Genomic DNA, 13,323 nt, shown 5'->3' on the forward strand with positions numbered 1-13,323 from the left:
GTAACCTTTAGCAACTAATCTAGCTTTGCGTGTAAACACAATTTTATGTTTGATGGTTTTTATCCTTAAAACAAACTTGCAACCAATAGGTGTGAAACTATTCTTGCAAATCAACAAAATTTTAATTTTGTCATCAAAACATTGAGTATGTTTTATGGCCTCTAACCATTTAAAACATTTGAGTCTATATATGGCCTCTAACCATTTTAGGGAATCTGGGTTTCGTCATAGCTTTCTTATAAGTCACAAACTCATTAATCTACATGATAATAGTTTGACTGCAAGTTGTAGGTTTCTTCACTATTTAATAGAAGAATCTCATAGTTTCATTGACCTGATCTCTATGTTTCTTCACTATCTAATAGAAGAATCTCATAGTTTCAGTGACTTGAATTCTATGCCTACTTGGGTATAGAACATCAAACAATAGAATATCAATAGCCACTTGAAAGTCCTTTGAATATTCTGTTCTCCTTGAAGCACTTGTAAAGTCTTCTAAGAGATATCTATTCTTTAAAGCCACTTCTAAAGTCCTTAAAGAATAAGTTCGGATTTTCTGAAGCACTTCGAAAAGCCTCCGGAATGTCCGTTTATGTTTGTTGTTCGCCTCGAAAACTTTCGAGGTCTATTTTCTCCCACTTGTCATTTTGGAAACGAATCTCCAAAAGGACATTATTTCGAGCAAACAAACATTATGTTCTCAAAAATTCGTGGTAGAAACAATACCCTTGTGTCTCATTTGAATAAATCACAATGAAACATATATCTATACTTGGACCTTAGTTTGTTGAATAACAAACACTAAGCTCCCACTGAGTTTAAGAACTCTTTAGATATATTATGAAAAGATATTCTGAAATTACTTTTCAATAGCTTTGACGAATTTGGTTTAGTTTGGTGGTAGTTGAGCATTTTGTTTTAGAAATTATAGGAAAAGTTTTTATGATCCATCATTGATTGAATCAAGTACTAATCGACTTCGATCATTCTAACTTAGATATGCCATATCTTATGGAGCTAGATTGTGAAATTATAACACACAATCATTGATGATCATATTTGGTCTCAAGTAATCATCAACATGATCTAACCTAGATCTTTATGATTTCTTGCCAAGTGGATTTTATACTTCTGAATCTTTGAACTAGCCAAACAGATTCAACTTATATCACATTTGAGTAAATAAACCTATATTCACTCAAATCCATGTGAAATAATAAAGTCATAAAATCTTTCTTTAGCTTTGAACTCTATTGTCTAGGCGTTCCAACAATAGTTCATATCTTTTGTTACTTTCAACAAGTAAGACTAGCTTGTCTTAAGTTGATCTAGAAATCAACCAACTTTCAAAAGTCCATTAAAATAGAGCTTTTGAATGTTAACTTGTTGATATGGTCTAAGCAACAATGCCAAAGATTAGTGGAACTCAAATCAAGGGGTTGATTTGAACCTAGTAAAGTTCTTTAAAGAGTTGTTTGTTTTAATCAAGCATATTGACTCATTCCGTAAATGACCATTTCATTCAAATAAACAAACAAACAATCATTGTTTTTGTTCTTCTGAATGTGAGTCTTTCTGTGTTTGAAGCAGAAATTTAGGTATGCTGATTATGGAACAAAATAGCCATTTAGTTCCAGCCTTTGAAAGGACTTAAAACAAACTAGATGACCCTACAACTAATGTAGCATTGCCATGCTTCATTTCCCACTTGTAGGTCATTAGTGTATCCTAGCTTCCATTGTTTGAGTTATTACCGAAGTAAGAACCTCAAGCGGTATATGATACCAAGGAAGTTTGATTGCTAGGTCACTTCTCTTTAAACATAAATTTATAGGTAGAAACGGAATCGTAATTCCTTTCATTTGTTCCTCGTTTTCCTATTTCTTGTACCCTTTCTTATAGTCTTAAGAATTGAATTCTTTAGTGTTGACTTTTATACTTTGTTAGACATGTCTAATGTCACCAACAAGGTTCTTTACCATTTTAATTTATTTTGAATATTTTGTTTCAACTAGATGATCTTACCAGAAGCTTCTAAAGTTCTCTAAGCATCGATCTATTCGAATGTCTAGGGACTAGACTCATTCGAGAATTAAATGGACAAAGATATTAGGTTGTTAACCATTGGTAAAGCTGAGCGTATTAAACTCAATGCTTTATGATTTCAAAACTACATTGTATTTTGAATTCACAAGCACCAATTGGTTTGCCATTCGATTTTGATATTCGAAAACAACCATAAAAGTCGATATAAGAAACGTACATTTTAAATTGCTCACTTTCTCTCTTTTCCGTGAATCGTTCTTGGATTCACTACCAATCGAGGAAATTTACTGTTACCTTTCTAAAAGGATTTATTGCAGTGCAAGATATTTAATTATAAACAATAATTAAAACATACATTGAAGCATGCAAAGTCTAAACATTTATCATGAATAATAACTTGAAGTTAAAGCAACCATGCAATTCAAACAAGTTATTAGCATTTTATTCGATTTTATTGTTCCGGTAGGTGTGAATAAAATGATTCCAAGATCCTAAAATCATTGAAGAACTAAGCACAGTTTGTCGACTTAATCCTAGAACATCTTAGGTAAGCAAAAGCCTTTTGCTAATAGTCTAGAAACTATTCTTGGTTGATAGGTACGTCTAAGAACTTGTTAGGTAAACCTATCGATTTTGCCACGACATAAAAGGACTCCTTACTTATATCGTTGAGTTTCACCAAAACTAACATGTACTCACAATTATTTGTGTACCTTGCCCCTTTAGGACCAATAAGTAACACCTCGCTGAGCGAAAACTATTACTAGATTGATGTAAAGGATATCCAAGCAAGTGTATATTTTGGCATGGCACCTTTTAACTCAATTTTTAGGTTTGGAACTTAAGGCTCTTACTATGTTGGTTAGATTTTAAGTGAACTAAAATCCTTAATCATGCAACATAATCAAGCTTTTGATCTCATGCATTTTAAGACATATTTAAAAGCAATAAATAACTTAAAACATGCATAAGATAAATGTGATCTAGTATGGCCCGACTTCATCTTGAAGCTTTAACTTCAAAGTCCGTCTTGAAAATCTCCGTGGGAGGCACCATTTTCTTCAAATAGGATAAGCTATAACTAATTACAACTATTTGATGGTTCGCATACCATATTTGAATTGAAAAATAACTTTGGTACTTTAGACCAATTACATTCAAATTAATGGTACGCAGACCATATTTTCTATCCTATTTGGGCCATACTAGTCACTTCATAACCTGCAAAACAGTACATATACAATATATACCATTCACCCATTCATTATCATGAATGGCCCACATAGCTGGTTAGTAAAACACATTATGCATCACGTAAACATTTGCAGCAATTAATCAAGGGCACCAATAATCTACCAATTATTCAGTCCTTATTAATTCTAATCAAGTTGTTTTAACCTTAAGGATTTGTAGACCTAATCAAGAGTTTATGACTAAAAAGCGCTCCCACTTAAACCAATAAATTCATATGCTTTACCAATTTTAAACGTAAAAATGTATTTCTAGTCTAACCGGAAACATACAAATTTAATTAAAATTTAAAGCTCATATAAATTTATAATTGAATCCAAAAAAATTTAATTTAATTTCAGTCGCATTTAAATTAATTCATGATTTTAATTTTAGTAAAATAATTAGAATAAATAACATTTATTATAATTATAATATTCAAAATTAAAATCCAAGAAAATAATTTAAATTATTAATTTTAAAATTAATTAAAATTACGTGAACTGAAATTTTCAAATTAAACATTCAAAACGATCTAATCGTAACGCAAACACCCTACGCGTAGCACGCCCATGGGCCGCACGCACACAGCCATTGCTGGCCATGTGCGCGCAGCCCATGCGCTCGTCGCATAGCTGCTGCATCCCTATCGCAAGCCTCCGCACGCATTGGTGCTCGCTGCGCGCGCCAGTGCTCATCGCACGCGAGCTATCGCTCGCAGTGCGCGCGCGACATCGCTCGCTGGGCGCGCGACATCGCTCCCTGGGCGCGCGAGCCATCGCTGGCTGGGCGCGCGACATCGCTCGCTGGGCGGGCGACATCGCTCGCTGTGCGCGCGAGCAATGCTGGCTGTGCGCGCGAGTCCTCGCTCGTTGTGCGCGCGAGCAATGCAGGCGCAGCGCTCGTGGCACGCGAGCTTGCGCTCGCTGCGCGCGCTCTTGTGCGAGGCAGCGCGCGTTGTGGCGCAGCTCGCTTGCTGCCCACACGCGACTGCCTTGGCTCGCCCTTCGCCCATGCCCATTCGTCCATTGCTCGTGGCACACGACACAAGGCAGGGCTGCTGCCTTGTGCTCGTGCACTACGCCCTTGCTCATTGCATTCGTGCCGCACGGGCGACGAGCTCCCTTGCTCGTCGTCGCATGCCCGCATTATACAACACCCCTTAAGGGTAACACGAAGCGTCCATTTCTTCGTGCGTGCAAGTTTTATGAACGAATCGCATAAAAATTTAAAATTTATATTTAAAATTAATGACAAATTAATAAATAATATTAATTTCATAATTTTAGGGCGAAAAAATCGAAAATTTATTATCCAATTGATTTCCGATTGTTATGGATTCAAGTCTAGGTCATAAAAATTTAAAATTTATCATAAATTTATAATTTTTATGGTGGTTTTTAATCATAGGTTTCTAATTAAATTACAATTAATTATGAAAATCAAATTAATTCTAAATTATTCTAATTTTCAACAAATTAATCATAATTACAAATTAGATTGCATAATTAACAAGACTAGGCATTCAAACTTGTTAAACATATGCAGTAGGTCAATCAAAAATTCAAGATTTATCAACAAGAATCGCAAATATTTAATTTAACATCTTAAATTTACGAAATTTTGCATTCGAAAAACTAAAACCTTCGAAAAGTCATAGTTAGGCTTCGAATTTGAGAATTCTGGGTTCGGCAGAAAAATACTAATTTTGTCAAAATTTTAGAATGCTTTTTACATGCGGAATTGACACAAAAATCACTCAATTCGGATGAGTAACGAAGAAACTGCCGAAAAACTGCGTACGTATAATTAAATAAACGCAATTTGCAATTAATTAACAATTACGAAAATTAATTACCCCTTTTAATTCTTGCAAATTTGTAATATTTAACCATGTTCATGCAATTTAGATTATGAAAATAATAAGGGGCTCGTGATACCACTGTTAGGTTATGATACATATGACAACTCATAAATCATGCGGAAAAACCATAAACCCAGGAAAACATATTATTTACACATAATCATTTAGCATAGATTAGATGCATACTCTTTGTTGCGTGCCTTCCCTAGCTGCGCCCGAACCGAACAAGAACAAGTCTTTAGGACTCCAAGTGTCGTCCCTCCGTAGATAGTCCACAGCACGTCCGGATCCGCCTTAAGATTGACCAACTAGAATCGCCCTTAAGGTACTATTATTTTCGGCACTTTATAGGCAAATGTGTGACTGAATTTTTCTCTCAAAAACTCACTTTGAATACTTTTAAACTTGTGTTATAAATTGTGAGCCCTAGCCTCATATTTATAGCGGTATGGAAAGGGAATCGAAATCCTATTCAGATACAAATTAATTAAACCTAGAATCCTATAAGAACTCTAATTTAATTAATTTATCAAATAGAATTAGGAATTTAATCATTAACCGAACTCTGCATGTTTTAGGAAACGTGCACGAACACAAACACTTGCACACACACGCACGGCAGCCACGATGGGCCCCATGCGTGCGCGCGAGCAGCAGCCGACTCAGCGCCCGCGCGCGCTGCGCGCTGCGCGTGCTGTGCGCGCTGTGCGCGCTGTGCGCTGCGCGTGCTGTGCGCGCTGTGCGCGCTGTGCGCGCTGCGCGCTGCGCGCAGCCTGCTGGGCCTGGCCTTGCGCTGGGCCTGGCGTGGCTGTTTGTGCGGCGCGCTTGGCTTGTTGGGCGATGGCCTGGCTTCGTGCTGGGCCTCGTCCGGCAGGCCTCGTCCGATGCTTATTCGTACGATGCGCTTCCGATTAAATTTTCCGATTCCGGAATTCATTTCCGATACGAACAATATTTAATATTTCCGATTCCGGAATTAATTTCCGTTTCGAACAAATATTTAATATTTCCGTTTCCGGAATTATTTTCCGATTCCGGTAATATTTCCGATTCTGACAATATTTCCGTTTCCGGCAATATTTCCGATTCTGGAAATATTTCCATTTCCGATAATATTTTCCGACACGTACCATGTTTCCGTTTCCGGCAACATCTACGACTTGGATAATATTCATATTTCCGATACGATCCATATTTCCGTTTCCGGCAATATCATCGTTTCCGGAGTATTCATTCCTTGCCTGTGACGATCTTAGCTCCCACTGAAACCAAGATCCGTCGGTTCCGAATATTCATAGATGGAGTATTTAATGCTATTAAATACTTGATCCGTTTACGTACTATTTGTGTGACCCTACGGGTTCAGTCAAGAGTAAGCTGTGGATTAATATTATTAATTCCACTTGAACTAAAGCGGCCTCTAGCTAGGCATTCAGCTCACTTGATCTCACTGAATTATTAACTTGTTAATTAATACTGAACCGCATTTATTAGACTTAACATAGAATGCATACTTGGACCAAGGGCATTATTTCCTTCAGGTTCACACATTTCAATGGGTAGGACGGCTTCAGCCCCATAAGCTAACAAGAATGGTGTTTCTCCTGTGGAATTTTTTGCCGTGGTCCGTATAGACCATAAAACATTGGGTAACTCGTCGGCCCATAAGCCCTTTGCCTCATCAAGCTTCTTCTTCATCCCTTCAGAGATGATTTTGTTGAATGCTTCTACTTGTCCGTTAGCTTGGGGGCGTCCTACTGATGCAAAACATGCTGTGATACCATGGTAAGCCAACCAATCTTCCAATTTGGGCGTCTTGAATTGTGGCCCATTGTCGAAGACAATAGACTGAGGCACGCCAAATCTTGTGATTATGTTTTTCCAGATGAATGCTCTCACATCTTGTGCCTTAGTGTTCTTTAAAGCTTCAGCTTCTACCCATTTAGTGAAGTAGTCGACGGCGACTATTACATAAAGCAATCCTCCTGGTGCCGTCGTATAGGGGCCTAATAAGTCCATCCCCCATTTGGCGAATGGTATAGGGCTGGTGATTGGCGTCAGTTTCTGTGCTGGCCGTCGAATTAGGTGAGCAAATCGTTGGCATTTATCACACCGCTTGACCAAATTGAGAGCGTCTTCTTTGAGAGTGGGTCAATAGTATCCGGTTCTTAGGGCTTTTTCTGCCAGGGCCCTCCTGTTAGGTTATGATACATATGAATAAACATAAATCATGCGGAAAAACCATAAAGCCAGGAAACATATTATTTACACATAATCATTTAGCATAATTCAGATGCATACACTTTGTAGCGTGCCCTCCCTAGCTGCGCCCGAACCGAACAAGAACAAGTCTTTAGGACTCCAAGTGTCGTCCCTCCGTAGATAGTCCACAGCACGTCCGGATCCGCCTTAAGCTTGACCAACTAGAATCGCCCTTAAGGTTCCTTAGATTTTCGGCTATTTGAGTGCAAGTGTTTGGCTGATTTTTGCTTAAAAATCTTACCTTGAATACTTCAATAATCGTCTATTAAATATGTGACCCTAGGCCTATATTTATAGAGTTTATGGAAAGGAATTATAATCCTACTAGGATATAGATTTATTAATTAGAATCCTATTTGAACTCTAAATAATAAATTTAATCTATTAGGATTAGGATTTAATCATTGCACGAATTTCGATAGGATTAGGATTCGTTACGAACACGAGTGTCGCACGACCACGAGGGACGCACGCACCCGCGCAGGCCTTGCGGCCCACACGAGTGGGCGCTGCCTCGCAGCCCACGAGCACACGCTCCAGCGCGCGCACCTACGGCCTTGCTGGGCCTGGCCTTGCGCTGGGCCTGGCGAGGCTGTGGCCTTCGTGTTGGGCGCTTGGCTTGCTGGGCGCGGGCCTGGCTTCGTGCTGGGCCTTCGTCTGGCAAGCCTCGTCCGATGCTTAATTCGTACGATGCGCTTCCGATTAAATTCCCGGTTCCGGAATTCATTTCCCATACGACCAATATTTAATATTTCCGATTCCGGAATTAATTTCCGTTTCGAACAAATATTTAATATTTCCGTTTCCGGAATTATTTTCCGATTCCGAAAATATTTCCGAAAATATAATTAATTCCACTTGAACTGAAGCGGCCTCTAGCTAGGCATTCAGCTCACTTGATCTCACTTAATTATTAACTTGTTAATTAATACTGAACCGCATTTATTAGACTTAACATTATATGCATACTTGGACCAAGGGCATTATTTCCTTCAGTGTCCCACTTGTCCTTAGGGACAAGTGTGCATTTCCTAATTCCTTTGTCGCTCGATGCTTGCTCTTGAACATAAGGTAAGAGTTGTCATCCTTATTATGTCCATAGGTGTTTCTCGGTTTCAGAGTTCAACTGATCAAATAAACAGATAATCATAGCCTATGATTCATCCGAGCACGGCCATGCATTTTACAGTTTCTAGCTCTCCGAGTGGCCTTGTACAACTTTTAAGCATCTCATCCTGATTTATGGGAGTACAATCCCAATCTTGCGATCTTGAGATTAAACTTCGTTTGATAGGTGATTATCTGAGCGTTGCCTTTATAGCCTCCTTTTACGGTGCGACGGTTGGTCAACGTCAAAGTAACCAGTTCTCAAACAAGTAATCTCAAATCACTCAGGTATTGAGGATTTAGTGTCTAATAATTTTAATGAAATTTACTTATGACAGATTTTCATCTCTTACAGTAAAGTTTCATAGGTCTGTCCGATACTAGTCTTCCCAAAGTAAGTATCTATGCAAATGATTATGACATTGCCTTGTCCACATAGTTCAAGAAACAGAGCTACTAGTCATCTTGCATTCTAGTCTTCTAACGTTTTCTATGCGTCCAATTTTATAGAAAACTCCGACCAGGGACCATTTTCAACTTTTGACATTCAAGTTCACTTGATAGACATTTCTTAGTCACAGGACTGGTCCTGACAGTCTATCTTGAATATATCGTCAAATTTAAGGGACTCATCATTTAATACTAAACCAAGATTAAATGGAATATGAAAATCATTTCATATATGATAAATGTTCAACCCCAATGTTTTACAACCATGGGCCTCGAACCCATCGTTAAAAAAATTCATGGAATTTCAAAGCTATGCTTGATTTCCAGTGCTACAATGTGAGTGTTGCTTCTCACTTGTTGCATAGGTTTAGTTATCATGCTTTGCCAATCTTAATATCCTTTTCATCGAATGTTTTTTGAGATATGATGATAAGATCTTTTGAGTTTGTTTATTATGTGATCTAGTCTTTCTTACTTCGATAGTGGTTCTACGCATTTTGCAATGAAGAACCATCAAGTTAGCAGACATGTGATCCACCCAAGTTCAATGAAGAACTCATTAATATAAACAACTTTGTTTTATTGCTTCTTAGGCAATAAGTACTTTTACTTCAACTGTTTAGGTTGCTAGTGATGCTTTGTTTGGATTTACTTATCCAAGCAGTTCACAGATATGTGGAAGACTTTCCAGCTGTATCTTAGAACATAGAAATTAGTATTTTAATTTCCCACGCAACAACTCATGGTCTCCAATCCATGTTGCCATTTCGAAACACGATGCTCTTTAGCTCGTCCTTGTCAATGGTTAACTCCAAAAGAATCTTGCTTGATCCTTTGCCAGTGTTTATGCGTGTAGCATCAATATTTAGCATATCTTTATTTCCTTGAATCAAGAACTATTCCTATGTACATTTTCAAGTACCATAAGTTTTTCTTGATCTCAATCTAGCTGATCTTCACTTAGATCAATAGAGATTGGTATATGTTCGTTATGCCTAAAGTCATACGATACGTTTTTGGCGATCCTTAATCATATCATACATGATAAATTCTTTGCAGAATAATTCCCAATTGAATTCTATTCATGTAACTTTAGCTCATTCAATTTCAGTAGATACTGAATCCAGCTAAATACTTTGACATATAATATAGGTTAAGAATCTATTCAGATCCTTTGATGTTTAACTTAGTAATTGCTTATACATAGTTCAAACATTCTTTACTTAGATTTACTCATATGGGTCGAATATCTCCAATGGAGTCTTTCGTGTTTGATTTAGTAAATGCCATTACTTAATCTAAAACAATATCATAAGATCTTTGTGAATAGATCTTAATACCCAGTATGCACTAAGTTTCGCCTTGGTCCGTCATTGATGAATAGTTTCAAATCTAAGTCATTAGCATTTGAATGTTATTTCTCAATACAGAGATATGGGTGTGATACACATAGGACCAATTAAGTTTTACGTACTCCCACTAAACTTCTTATATATCTATAAGAATCATGTACATTTTATGAAACTAAAATACTTATTAGCTTCACTAAAATATAATTCCAATTCCCAATTGCTTGCTTAAATCTGTACTTAGATTTCATAAGCTAGCATTCATTTCAAGCATTATTTGGATCCACAAATCCTATGACATGCCATGTACATAGTTTTCTTCCAACATTTGATTGAGGAATACGTTTTGTCATCCAACTGCCATATGTACCAATATGCAATCATTGCTTGAATTATAGACTTAAGCATTACGATTATACATGAGGTTTCAACACAATGAATTTGCTTGTAACCTTTAGCAACTAATCTAGCTTTGTGTGTTAACACAATTCAATGTTTGATGGTTTTTATCCTTAAAACCAATTTGCAATCAATAGGTGTTTAATCTATTCTTGCAAATCAACAAAATTTCAATTTTGTCATCAAAACATTAAGTATGTTTTATGGCCTTTAACCGTCTAAAACATTGAGTCTATATATGGCCTCTAACCATTTTAGGGAATCTAGGTTTCGTCATAGCTTTCTTACAGGTCACAAACTCATTAAATAGTTTGACTGCAAGTTGTAGGTTTCTTCACTATCTAATTAGAAGAATCGCATAGCTTCAGTGTAACACCCCGACAATTCTCTCTTTTCTAAAATAATCTTTTAATATAAAACGTAGAGAATTATCAAGGCATTATCGCCCGTGTGAAAACGTAACGGCTTATTCAGAATTTTGCAGCGGAAAACATAAAACTAACTTTAGGTTTATAAATAATCGATTACAGATTTAGTCCAAAACCCATTTAACTGAAATAAGGAAATACGAATAGTACGACAAATTTCAAATTTAAGTTAACAAACCAAATCACTTAATAAAGCAAATCTAACTACAAGCTCTCTAATCCCGATCCCCAATGATGCATCATCTTCAAACCTGCAGATGGACAATGCTTATTGATCCTTAGAGACTGCTCACCAAGATTGGGTCATCACAGGATCAATAAGGCATAGCCATGATCAACATGCACAAGCAAAAGCACGTAATCAGCAAAGCTGAGTACTACATACTAAATCAATAATAATCCTAACATGATTCTATTAAACGAACAATCCTAACATGGTACTAAATAAAACATAAGCAAGGATAATCAAGATATATTGACTTGAAGACTATGTTTGACTGAACTAGACTTTTGTATCATTAACATTATTTAAATTGAAATAGTCAATGGACTGAGTTGTCTACTAGAAACTTCTTCTTCTTCACTAAGGAAGACGAGGTACGGGCGCGACTCCGTAAACCCCAATGACCTGCGATATCGAGGGACTTTTAAATAAAAATAGAACCGGTGATCAATTCGGCCCCAGAAAAAGCCATAGGCGACCCATGACCCCAACTCCTGATTGTCCGTCACTTTAGACGTGCACAGTCTAAAGCTATTGCTACTCAGTTTCACTTTACATGACTTAACTTTTAATACTTGGTTATGACTCGTCAAACATAAATATTATATTCAACAAGTAAACACAACTTCTTTTATCTTTGAATTAAACAAGTGATCACAGAGATGCCACACAAGACTTATTCCAATTAATTCAACCTTTCCTTTAATACTGATACAACCCCTCTATATGGGTATAAGGTTTCAACTTACTAAACAAGGTCCTCGGCCCTTATAAAGTAGTGAAAAGCTAAAAGGGAACAATGAACAATCGATCTGAATCAATATATATAATAATCTAATGTTCCCAACCAACATGTTCGCATCAATCATCCATACCAACATGCTATAATTCTCATAACGAAATATATATGCTTAACATGTCCATCCAACAATATTAAACATGCACTTTCAACATAACCTAGTTCATCAACAATTTCAACATAACCAAGTTCCTCAATCGTTTCAACATAACGAAGTTCATAAATCATTTCAATATGGTTTCAACAAATCACACACATTCCAAGCACACAGGCATGTACGTACCTTGTGTAAACAAACCGATAGGCCACTTTAACGAATTCAAAAATCGCCTACAAAGAATTCTCCGCCTAAAAACAACCAATAAAATTCCCCAATTAATATCCAACAATTTACAGCAATACTAAAGTATTCTAAATACATCCCAAACATATTTTGAACCATCCCAAATATCGAAACTTAACTAAATAACCTCCAAGCATAATAACTATTAAACTAATGATCCCAAAACGTTCTAAACTCCAATAAAACATTCCTTTTAAAATTTCCAGCAATATAAAATAATTTCAAACGTCCACAAAACATAATCAACGTTCTTAAGATCAGAAAAATAATAGCTTTAATAATATATAGTCATTCTATTATGATTTTAGAATATTAAAACCTTAAAAATCCATGCTTTAATAATTAAATTCCTTATTTCAATTCGATTACATAATCTGAAAATTAAATTTATTATTTAAACATAATATATAATCTGAAAATATAATTTAATCATAATAACTTATAATTTACATTCAATAATCCTGAATTAAATCACTAAACTAATTAAAACCCTAACTTATATATTAATCAACCAAAACTGAAAATAATTAATTAATAACATCAACACCAAATCTGAAAATTATAATTTAACTATAAAGATTAATAATTTAATTTCAAGAAACATAATTTCAAATCAATAAACTTAATTAAGAGATTTAAATAACTTAGGGTTTAAGAAACAACCAAAAGGAGGAGGGAAAGGGCGCTGGCCGGCGGCAGGGAGGCACGGCAGCTGCGGAACGGCGTCGGGGTGGAGCTCAGCGGCGCACCGACGGTGGTGATTGGCTGTCGCAACGACATAAACAGGTGAGAACTGAAATAGGAGAACGAAAAAGGACCAGGA

At 36.5% G+C, this 13,323-nt stretch overlaps 1 long non-coding RNA gene across 1 annotated transcript; it reads right to left on the reverse strand.

Moving 5' to 3' along the window:
* Window positions 1-11,238: 11,238 nt before the first annotated feature.
* Window positions 11,239-12,831, reverse strand: LOC130461886 (uncharacterized). The gene is made up of 2 exons (XR_008921840.1): window positions 12,441-12,831; window positions 11,239-11,420 (listed from the first exon to the last, which is right to left on the reverse strand). It is a non-coding gene; the product is annotated as an uncharacterized lncRNA (long non-coding RNA).
* Between the last annotated feature and the right edge of the window lie 492 nt (window positions 12,832-13,323).

This window comes from Spinacia oleracea, chromosome 5 (assembly GCF_020520425.1).
Source record: "Spinacia oleracea cultivar Varoflay chromosome 5, BTI_SOV_V1, whole genome shotgun sequence".
Lineage (NCBI taxonomy): Eukaryota > Viridiplantae > Streptophyta > Magnoliopsida > Caryophyllales > Amaranthaceae > Spinacia > Spinacia oleracea.